The following is a 10,902-nucleotide window of genomic DNA, read 5'->3' as shown; positions in this document are numbered from 1 at the left end:
CATTTATGTCTACAATCCATTTTGAGTTCATTTCGTGGTATGGTGTGAGGTAAGGGTCAAAGTTATTTTTCTTTTTTGCATGTGGACACCCAATTCTTCCCATACTATTTGTTTTTAAGGCTACTGTGGTGGTTAAGGTTGTGTGTCAACTTGGCTGGGCCTGGTTGAGTGGCTTGGTAGCTGGATGTAGTATTCCCCATGATAAGACTGGTAATCAACTCCATGGTGGAATCTACTGGGAGCAGCTGAGTAGCTGCTTTGGGTATGTGGTCTGCTTCCCATATATAAGAAGCAGCTTTGGGAATGATCTCTAGTTTATGGCATGCTTGAACCCTGCATGTACCCGAGTTGTTGTTTAGTGGCCTCCCTTGCTGTGCAGACTTTGGGACTTTCAATGGACTTGAATTAATGGCCTGCCATGTGGTTTGGTAACATTAGGACTGTGCCTTTTTTACTTGTCAGCCTTGGGCTTATCAGCTTCAGCAGCCAGCAGCTGAGTGAAGAAAAGCCTCCAGCTTCTGTGGACCAGGAGCAGGAGGAGAGCTGAAGCTCAAGGTTGAGGGGCTTTCACCCAGCCCCTAGAGCCTGGCACTTTGAACTTGGACTTAAAGCCTCCAAACTGTAAGAGAATAAACTCCTGTTTGTTAAAGCCATCCCATTTGCATTATATTCTTGTCAAAGCAATACTAGGTAACACTGCTAAAGGGGCAAGGAGGCCACATCTTCTGACCTCCTCTAACACCATGAGAGGAAGACAGAATCACCATCAGTAGCCCAAGACCTGTTCCTGAGAGGTCAGACATGCTGCCTCCCTGTAGCCCTTTCAAAAACCCTGACACCAACTGTTCCTCCTGCAATATCCACCACCTCTCTGCTGGGTTTGATAATTCGCTGCAGTGGCCACACAGAACTCACATATTATGGAGTTTATTAGGGAAGCAATAGGCTGCAATTAAGTTCAGGAACACACTCAGTCTCTCTCAGCAGACAGTCTCTCTCAGTCTCTTTCCCAGTAGTGCATGTCTCTCAGTGTCTCTCTCTTTCTCAGCGGTGTATGTGTTTCTCTCTCAGCGATGTGTGTCTCTCTCTCAGAGATGTGTGTGTCTCTCTCTCAGCAGTGCATGTCTGTCGAGGTCTCTCTCAGCAGTGTGTGTCTCTGTGTCTCTCAACAATGAGTGCCTCTCACATCTCTCTCTCAGCAATGTATGTCTCCCTTGCCTCCCAGTTGGCAGTGAGAGATCCTTTCAGCCTCTAGGAGGGCTCTTTTTTGAGCCTGGCAGAGTGACCAAACTAATCAATCCCAACATCAGAATTCTATACACCTGTGAGAGACAGAGCGAACTTCCTAGAAAATTACTTTGTGCTGCTCCCAACAGAAATACGCCAGGTGAGTAACTTTAACAATCAGGAGGTACTCAGTTGCTCACAGCAAATTTCACCATGGAGTTTAAAAAGACTGGCTAGAAAAGCCATACTATGTAATTCACTATACTGCAATAACCAAAACAGGATATAGTACCGAGAGAGTGGGGTGTTTGTTGCTCTGACAGATACCTAAAATGTGGAAACAGGAGTGGAGTGTGTCCTTGACCCAAGACACTGCCAGAGAGACCCTGGCATGCATTATGAAAGATGGCAGGAGTAGAGCCAAGAGATTGGCAAAGAGATACCGGCAGAGACCAGCATGAGAGATGGCAGTAGCAGAGCCCAGAGACTGGCATTAAACAGCACCAGGCTTACTAGCCCACAGAGGAGAAAGCCAGGTGCCACTGGGTAGGTGGCTTCCTGGCAGAGTGGGTTGCCTTTGGACATTAATTGGTAGAAGAGACTGGCATGAAATGGAGTAGCATGTTGGCTGGCCCATGGAGCAAGAAAGCTAAGTGTCCTTTGGGCAGGAAGATTTCCAGTAGAGTGGGTTGCCCTCGGGCATTAATTGGCAGAAGTGGAGAGACCAAGGTAATGGGAAGCAGGTCTGCCTCAGCCTCAAGGGTAGGACCATGGCCTCTGGGAGTGGAACCACCACAGCCCCCTAGGTTTCAAAGAGCCAGACCTTCACCAACTTGGTTCTAGAGTGTGGGGCTACTCATTCATGTGAGCCAGTGGGATGGAATCATAGCTGCTGCCCAAGAGTGAGGGGGCGGGGCTGCTATGCCCAAAATGGAAAGGAACAGGGCCCACCAGGCCAAGGGGGTGAGGTCGCCACTCAGGAACTAGAGGACTGGAGTCACCCAGTGAAGAAGATCTATACAGATACCACCCCTTGAAGATCTGTACAAGTGCCAAGTTGACAAGGGGTGGAATTGTGGTGGTTAAGGTTGTGCGTCAACTTGGCTGGGCCTGGTTGAGTGGTTGGGCAGCTGGATGTAGTATTCCGCATGATGAAATTGGTAATCAACTCCGTGTTGGAATGTACTGTGAGCAGCTGAATAGCTGCTTTGGGTATGTGGTCTGCTTCCTGTATATAAGAAACAAACTTTGGGAATGGTTTCCAGCTTATGGCATGCTTGAACCCTGCATGCAGCCAAGTTGTTGTTCAGTGGCCTCCCTTACGCTGCCAGTCTTGGGACTTTCAATGGACTTGAATTAATGGCCTGCCATGTGGTTTGGCAACATCAGGACTGTGCCTTTTTACTTGTCAACTTTGGGTTTGTCAGCCTCAGCAGCCAGCAGCTGTCTGAGTGAAGAAAAGCCTCCAGCTTCAATGGGCCAGAAGCAGGAGGCAGAGCTGAAGCTCAAGATTGAGTGGCTTTCACCCAGCCCCTAGAGTCTGGCACTTTGAACTCAGACTTAAAGCCTCCAAACTGTAAGAGAATAAACTCCTGTTTGTTCAAGCCATCCCATTTGTAGTATATTCTTGTCAGAGTGGCACTAGGTAACCAAGACAGCTATTCTTTTGGCAGTGGGACACTTCAGTACACCCTCTAACTGATAACAAGCAGGCAGCAGGAGGGAGGAGCTAGACTTGGTGGACTCTGAAGTCACCTCCCTACTGATACCCTCAATCCAGTCATCCTTTAATTTCTCGATTCAGCTCTCGGGCCCCGGTCCCTCCTCAGACCCCTCTCCCACCTCTGGAGGGCTGGAGCAGACAGGGTGGCAGTCTGAGGCTAGGGTGGGCAGTAGGTGCTTATCAGCTGCTGTCTTGTGGCTCGCCACTGGGATGGTGGATGGGGTTCTCTGCCCCAACATCTTCCAAATGTGGCCACAGCTATCTGATAGCCTAGCTCCTGCCAGGGCCTAAGCCAGCAGCTACTGTTAGTCAAGGCTAGTAAAACAAAACTCAGTGAAGGTACAAGAGGCTTAGCTTCTCCATCCGCAGAACAGAGCGATGGGCAGAGCACCAGCAGGCTCAGTGGACTCAGACATGCAGAGCACGAAGTGCAGGTCTCACCTCTTCACTGTCCCTTCACTCTCTGTGGCCTGCACACACCTGATGGTGTCACAGCCATTGGCAGGCTGCCTCCTGAGATAAAGCCCTGTGACTCCAGGGTAACCTTAAGGGCTGGATGGAGTTTTTAATCCTTCCACTTCTCCATGGGGCATGTGGGTGGGTAAATACAGAAACTACACTGCCACTCAACTGGGCCAAGATGGTGGCTGACAACACAGAAGGATCAATGGGTTCCTGTGCCTCTCTCTACCTGTCTTCCTGTCCAGAGCATGGACAGACCCATAACCAGGAAGGCTCTGTGTGGGAAAGGGTACCAAAATAAAACCAAACTCGCTGCCATCGAGTCAATTACGACTCATAGTGACCCCTCCTTGGGTTTCTGAGGCAGTATCTCTACAGAAGTAGATTGCCCAGTCTTCCTTCCGAGGAGTGGCTGGCGGGTTTGAACCGCCAGCCTTTTGGTTAGCAGTCAAATGCCTTAGGCACTATGCCACCAGAGCTCCTCGTAGAGTAAGATAGGGGATACTTTTACCACTATGGTCCCACTAGATGCTCTGGCTATCCAAGCTCTGCTTCTAGAGATCAGAGCTGAAGGACTCACCCAGTACTATGCAGTCCTGAGACTGGACTCCCAAGCCAGCAAGTCTCTCCTGGCTCAGGGACCAGCCCTTCCTGGGGCCAGGGTACAGGGGAGCAGCTCTAGGCTGATGCCTATCTCGTCATGGACTAGTCATTTATGGGATACCTGTTACCTGCAAAGTGTTCAGCTGTAGGTATCACTAGGAGACCCAGCCCCACCCTTGCCAAGACCGAAAACCCAAAATCCAAACCTGCTGCTGTTGAGATGATTCTGACTCATGATGAACCCATGTGACAGAGTACAATCATTCCATAGGGTTTTTCTGGTGGTCATCCTTATGGAGGGAGATCACCAGGTCTTTCTTCCACAGTGCCTCTGCATGTGTTCAAATGGCAACGTTTGAGATAGCAACTGATCACAAACCAATTGGAGCACCCAGGGAACTCAGAGAAGGAAATACTCATGCATGCTTCCATCTGACAGGTGTTCATTAAATGCCTGGCTACAGCTTGCCAGGTAATTCGAGGGAGAAATGATGTGCAATGGGACATACTCCAGATGGACCAAGGGGCTTTCTGACTTTATGGGGTCTCATGCATCTCACGAAGCTGGGTATGAGGTTGAGAGTATGACCCATGCCACCCCATTTCTCCTGGCTCCAGGAAGGATATTGACATGGGAAGAACTGAGAAAACATGACTGGAGCTACTTTACAGAGCAAGTGTCATTTGAGAGATTTGGGCTGTGAGCCCTGATGACAGCTTAGCTGGACACACCTGACAGCAAGCTAGACCAAGGTTGAGAGCTGTGCAGACACACCTGCTGTGGCCCCAGGCAGTCAGGTTGGCGCCATCCAGAGGAAGGCCACCCCTCACTCCCCCCGGGGGCTGGGGGCTCCCCACAAGCCCTTTCTCTGCCCCTTCCTGGTCTCTTCTCCTTGGCTACTGGGCTTGGCTCATGCCAGGCTCCTCATCACTCACCTGGGTGGCCCATAGGGTCTGCTGATCTCTGCCTTCACTCCTGCTGTGTCTTCCCCAAAGACAGACTTGGCCATGAGCTTTCCCCCAGATCCCTCCATGACAGCCTTCAGGATGCTGGGGACACGGCACCCTTCCCAGCTTCTCCTCAGCTGCATGGCCCTCGCCCCTGCTCTGAGTGGCCCCATGGGCCCTGTGGTCCTCCATAAACCTGCTTTATTATTCTCATCCTGTGGTGGTGAACTTCATGTGTTGTTTGGTCAGTCACTGGTCTAGAAGTTGCTATGAAGGCTTTTACCCACGATTAGATTTTCCCTAGGTGGAACCAATGGTTAAGTGCTTGACTATTAGCTTGGCAGTTTGAACACACGCAGAGGTACCTTGGAAGAAGGGCCTGGTGATATCTTCTGAAAAATCACAGGCTTGAAAAACTCTATGGAGCAGTTCTCCTCTGCACACATGGGTTTGCTGTGAGTCAGAATCCACCCAATGGCAACTAACAACCACAGCAACAAAGCATTTACATCAGTTGGCCTTAACTAAGGCAGATGGCCCTCTACAATGTGGGTGGGCCTGATGCAACCAGCTGAAGGCCTTATCAAAGAACAAAACCTGAGGTTTTCTGAAGGAGAGGATTCTGCTTCAAGATGTAACAGACATTCTGCCAGAGTCTCTAGTCTCTTGGCCTATGAATTTTGGACTTGCCAATCTCTACAATTCCTTGAGATAAATCTCTCTCTTGATATATGTATCTTATTGGTTCTCTTTGGAGACCCCTGACTGACACACGCTTCAAGGACCACTCTCCCCTTCTTGTCAGACTCCACTCAGAAAGCCCACTGACTAGAAGCCTTTCCTGACTCCTTCACATCACCTCCCCCTCCTTCTGTGATCCCTGGTGTATTGACCTGTCTCCCCTGTTAGACTGTGCATGTTCAGGGGAAGGAGGGTAGGTCCATCCAGCTCAACGGCTGTGACCCAGAGGTGCAGGGAATATAGGCAGACCTCAGAGATATTGCAGGTTCAGTTCTAGACTACCACAATAAAGGCAATACCACAATAGAGCAAGTCACGTGAATCTTTTGGTTCCCAGTGAATATAAAGTTATTTTAATACTCTACTGTAGTCTATGAGGAGCTCAGGTAGTGTAGTGGTTAAGGCATTTGGCTGCTAACCAAAAAGTCAGTGGTTCAAACCCACCAGCTGCTCTGTGAAAGAACAATGAGGTAGTCTGCTTCTGTAAAGATTTACAGCCTTGGGAACTCAATAGGGGTCTCTATGAGTCAGAATTGACTGGATGGCAGTGAGTTTGGCTTGGTCTTGTAGTCTGTGAAGTGTGCAATAGTATGATGAGGAAATTTGAAATATTGTGAGAATTACCAAAATCAGACACAGAAACATGAAGTGAGCACTTGCTGTTGGAAAAATAGATTTGCTCGACTCAGGGTTGCCACAAACCTTCCATTTGTTTAAAAAAAAAAAAAGCAAGCAACATCTGTGAAGTGAAATAAAGCAAATAAAATGAGATATGCCTGTTCTGCTTGGCTCATGGGTTCACACCTTGGGACCCAGGGAGCCTGGCTCCAGGGTCCACACTCTTAACCTCTGTAGTTCTCAAGAAATGAGTTCATAATTGGTGGATTCATTCATTTGCTCATTCATTCATTTACTCATCAACTATTTATTGCACTTCCTGCCATTCCAGCTCAGAAACTGGGGGCTAGACAGAAAACCCCAGAAAAGAGCTGGAAAGGCAAAGGCATGGTCACATGCTGAGGGAGGGTCATTAGCTCTTTTGTGAGTGGAAGGTAGACATCCTGATCCTGGGGCCAGCGCACACCTATCTCCTAAGTCCTAGTCCCCTTCTCAGTTTGCTGAGTAGATGCCTGCCCTCTCCAGGGCAGAAGGAAAGTCCAGTGCAGCCCTGTCTCCCTCCACCTGGGGCTATGATGATCGTGAGTGCCAGATAGACCCACACCAGGCCAAGCTCATCTCTCTCAGCCCCAACACAAATGTGACAAATGTGACAGTATAATGATGGCTTAGTGGAAGACACTGTTCTCTCTGATGGGCAGTATGACTTTCTCTTTGGTCTTTGGGAAGGTTCTGGGCCTGGTAAGGTAGTCAGACACAGCACCATGGCATTGTGGAGCAGCCCCAGGTGAGGCCCCAAGAGCTGGGCATCAGTGGGCTGCACAGTGCAGTTCACTTTGTTTTCAAGTTTCAGCCTCAAACTTGCCTACTCCAGGCAGCCTACCTTGTTTACCTCCTTAATCCATAACTCCTACATACTAGGTTTGAAGCAGTTTGTTTCCTTGACAAGTGGGAGTATTTGGTGCCTTAACTGGGGTGACACTCCTTGTAGGTGAGGACGCTTCTGCTGACGGAAATAATGATGGCCATTTTAAAAGTGCCTTTTTTTCTCCTGACACAGAATTTATTGAACACCACAACCTTTCTTTTGGAGCACATGGCCTTTTAAACAATATTGCATGCCTAAAATAATCCAACACATGTCCAGGAAGTGTCCGGACTTAGTCATAGCTAGTCAGACATGTAAATGAATCTGGTGATGGTACAGCATTTTCTTACTTTCACCTATGGTGTTAGATTTCAACAGGCAACAAGTCAGCCTCAGGCAATCAGTAACCAACTGCTGTAGAGTCCACACCAGCTCATGGCGACCTGGTGTGTGCCAGAGGACACCTGTGCTCTGTCTAGTTTCCAATGCATGATTTTAAAGGAGATCACCAGGCTTTTCTTCTTAGGCACCTCTGGGTGGACTCCAACCTCTAACCCTTTGTGGAGCTTGTCAGATTGCATTTTCCAAAAATGATCATGACAATATTTTTAGTCCTATATGCTCTTTCAGAACTTTGCCCCCCCCCCACCCCCCATCAAGAGACGGAGTATGTCCCCTCCTCTGAGGCTGGCTGATTAAAGTGACATTTACAAAACTGTTCTGAGAGTCTGCTCCTCAATGCACTTAGTCCTGACCATGTCCCTGTGAGGAGCACTGTTACAAGTGGGGAAACAAGGCCAGAGGATGCAGGGAGCAGAGGGACTTGCACCTGGCTCGTTTTGACCTCCACACTGGATGCCCCCCTTGTGCCCCCTTTTCTGGCTCTGTTGCTTTCCCTTCCCAAACCAGCCAGCCTCTGACATCACTCTCCACACAGGTTTGAGTAGCCAGCTGGCCTCTAATGTCACTCGTCCATGCCGGCTTGAGTGGTTGGCTGGTGGGCCTGCTGGACTCACTTCAAAGGTAGGAAGATGGGTGCAGAGATGGGCAGAGAGGCCCCAAGGTTATGAGGCCAGGATGAGCAGCCAGGTCCCCTATGGCTGTCCCCCACCAGGTCCCTTATGGCACATGTTCCCGGCTGCCCCCCCCCATATTCTATGGCACGTGTCCCCTACTGCCCCCCACCAGGTCTGGCGCTGGGCTTTCTGCAGAGTCGGCAGCGCATCGCCCTAAACCTTCTGGCAGCCGGCTCCTGGCCCTCCTCCCTTGCCTCCTCATCTGGTTTCTGAGTCCTCTGAGAGCCGGGTGAATTCCTTCCGTGCCCAGCACGCGCCCCTAACTACAATCCCAGCTCCAGAGCAGGAGCTCTATGAAGTAGATGGGGAGCTGTAAAGCCTGTTTAAAAGGGGCAATAAAAGTTTTGGGTTTCATATCGTCTTACTGCAGAAGAGAATAACAGAGACAGGAAATTTCAGTAGCAGACATGACAAAGGTCACAGCATGCAGACTGCCCTCAGACGAAAACACCTCTGCTGTGCAAACACAGCAGTTGGCGGGGGCCCAGCACGCCCCTATGCCAGCCTCACCCTAGCGCTGGGGGAGACACAGGCAGCCCTACAATAAACTGTTTTGTCTACGTTGCTGTAAATGTTTATAAGACTTCTCTGCATTTGTGCTGCCTGAGGTATGCCGCACCCTCCCAGAGCTGGGTCTTGTGTCCAAGTGTGTGTGTGTGTGTGTGTGTATGTGTTCACGTGTGTTCGAGGGAGAGGGGTGTGTACTGGAGGAGGGGGTGTGCCTGGGCACTGAGAGGTGGGTGTAGGTTGGGGCAGTGAGGCGGAGCACAATAGGGCCTGGACCTTTGGTGGACAGGGCCCTGGCTGACTGTTCTGCAGTCAGGAGGCTGGCCCAGGCCCGGGTGCGCTCTTGTTAGTCTGTGCCCACCCCACTCAGGTCTTGTGCTGCACAGTTTTTCAGAAAAAGACACTGTCTTGCCCCTCATGTCCTAGGCATGGCTGCCCTCCTCCTATGTCCCTTGGTTTAACCTAGAATCTTCCAAACCCAGAATCTTCCACGTCCATGGAGGTGCCCTGACCCTTGATTTCTATACACTGCATCGTCCATGGGTAGCTACTGGTTAAAATACAGGATGCCAAGTGAAATTGGAGTCTCAGGTAAACAAGGAATCATTTGTCAGTATACGCATGTCTCGTGCAAGCATGCCTCAAATACCACGCGAGACATGCTTATACTGAATAATGATTCCTTGTTTATCTGAAATTCAAATTTAACTCTGAGTCCTGTATTTTATCTGTAGTCCTAGACATAAGCCTATTTAAAAAGAAATTCACTAAAATGAAACAAAACCTACACATTTGGTAGTACTAGCCACATTTCAAGTGGCCCCAAGAGAAGAGTGGCAGCTGTGCCAGACAGTAGGGCATCTCCCTCGTTAAAGCAGGTTGTGCCGGACAGTACATTCTACAATGTCCAGCATGGTCTAGAATTCCCTTCCCGAGGCTTCCCTGGGGAAACCTCAGGTCTCTGGTTCTCTGGGCCTCATCAGGACTGGGTGGAAAGGATGGATGGGAGGATGACCTGGAAGCCCTTTCTGATGGGTACCTGGGGCCTGATTCCCAGATTCCACAGACATTAGGACCCAGGGCTGGATGACACAGTAATCTGAGGTGTTCATCTCTGGGGGTCAGGTTAGTCCCTCCTTGTTGGTTTTGAGATGCAGGACTCCAGTCTGGATTGGCAAGGGAGCAGGGTGCCCTCTCCCCTCTTACCCCTGGTCAGAGCCCCCGAGAGGCCAGAGTGGGCCTTCTTGCTGAGGCTGCCACAGGAAGATGCAGCTCAGATGCGGGCAGGACCACAGGCATGGCACCACTTGACACTTCTGTCCGGGTAGGCAGGGCAAGCTTCTGGTCTTCCTGACCCATAGTATCCTCATCTGCAAAATGGGCTCAGGACCATGCCCAGGCCCTTGAGGGTTCTCTGTGGGCCCCATGCCTGGAGGGGTAGGGCTGGGCTTGGAGCCTGGGAGGCAGGCACATGGGCCTGCAGTGGCTGGGCTGAGGGCTGGAGCGCGCCTCCTAATTGTCCATGACTTACAGACTTGGCTGGGGTCCCAGACAGCCTTCATAAATCAACATGGCCTGGGCCAACAGCCGTGAGCGGGGCCCTTACGAGCTTCGCAGGCCTCTCGCCTCCTCCGCTCGCAGCAGCATCTGCTCCTGCAGTTTCCCATGTGGTGCTGCAGATCTGGGAAGCACTGGGCTCAGCCGTGGCGGGGGTGGGAGGGCTGGGCCCAGGTGGCGCTTGCAGGTTCCTGCTTCTGGAGAGATGCCCCCAGCTGCTGCCTCCCACCCACCCCGAGTCCACCCGCATTACTTGTCACCTGGTGGGGAGATGAGGAGCCTGGGCCCGGGTGGGGGAAGGGGCTGCTTCCAGGGGACCCTGTCTCTTCACCTGCCTGGAAACCTCACCATGGCACCCTCTATGCTGGGCATCGGGAGAGGTGTGTGTGTGGGGGGGTCCTTTGGTGACTGTGGCCCTATGAAGGGGACACTCACTGTTCCCTGCCTGGTGGATGGGTGCTGGGCCCCAGAATGTGATGTTTCAGCTTCCTCACCTGGAAAATGGAACTATGATATTGTCCCTCCACCTTAGGCTTGGTCAGGGCCCCAGAGGTGGATGGGCCAGAGCCCAA

Source organism: Orycteropus afer, unplaced genomic scaffold, assembly GCF_000298275.1.
Source record: "Orycteropus afer afer isolate SDZICR_OR568_19922 unplaced genomic scaffold, OryAfe1.0 scaffold00456, whole genome shotgun sequence".
NCBI lineage: Eukaryota > Metazoa > Chordata > Mammalia > Tubulidentata > Orycteropodidae > Orycteropus > Orycteropus afer.
Note: the sequence above shows the minus strand (reverse complement) of the source record.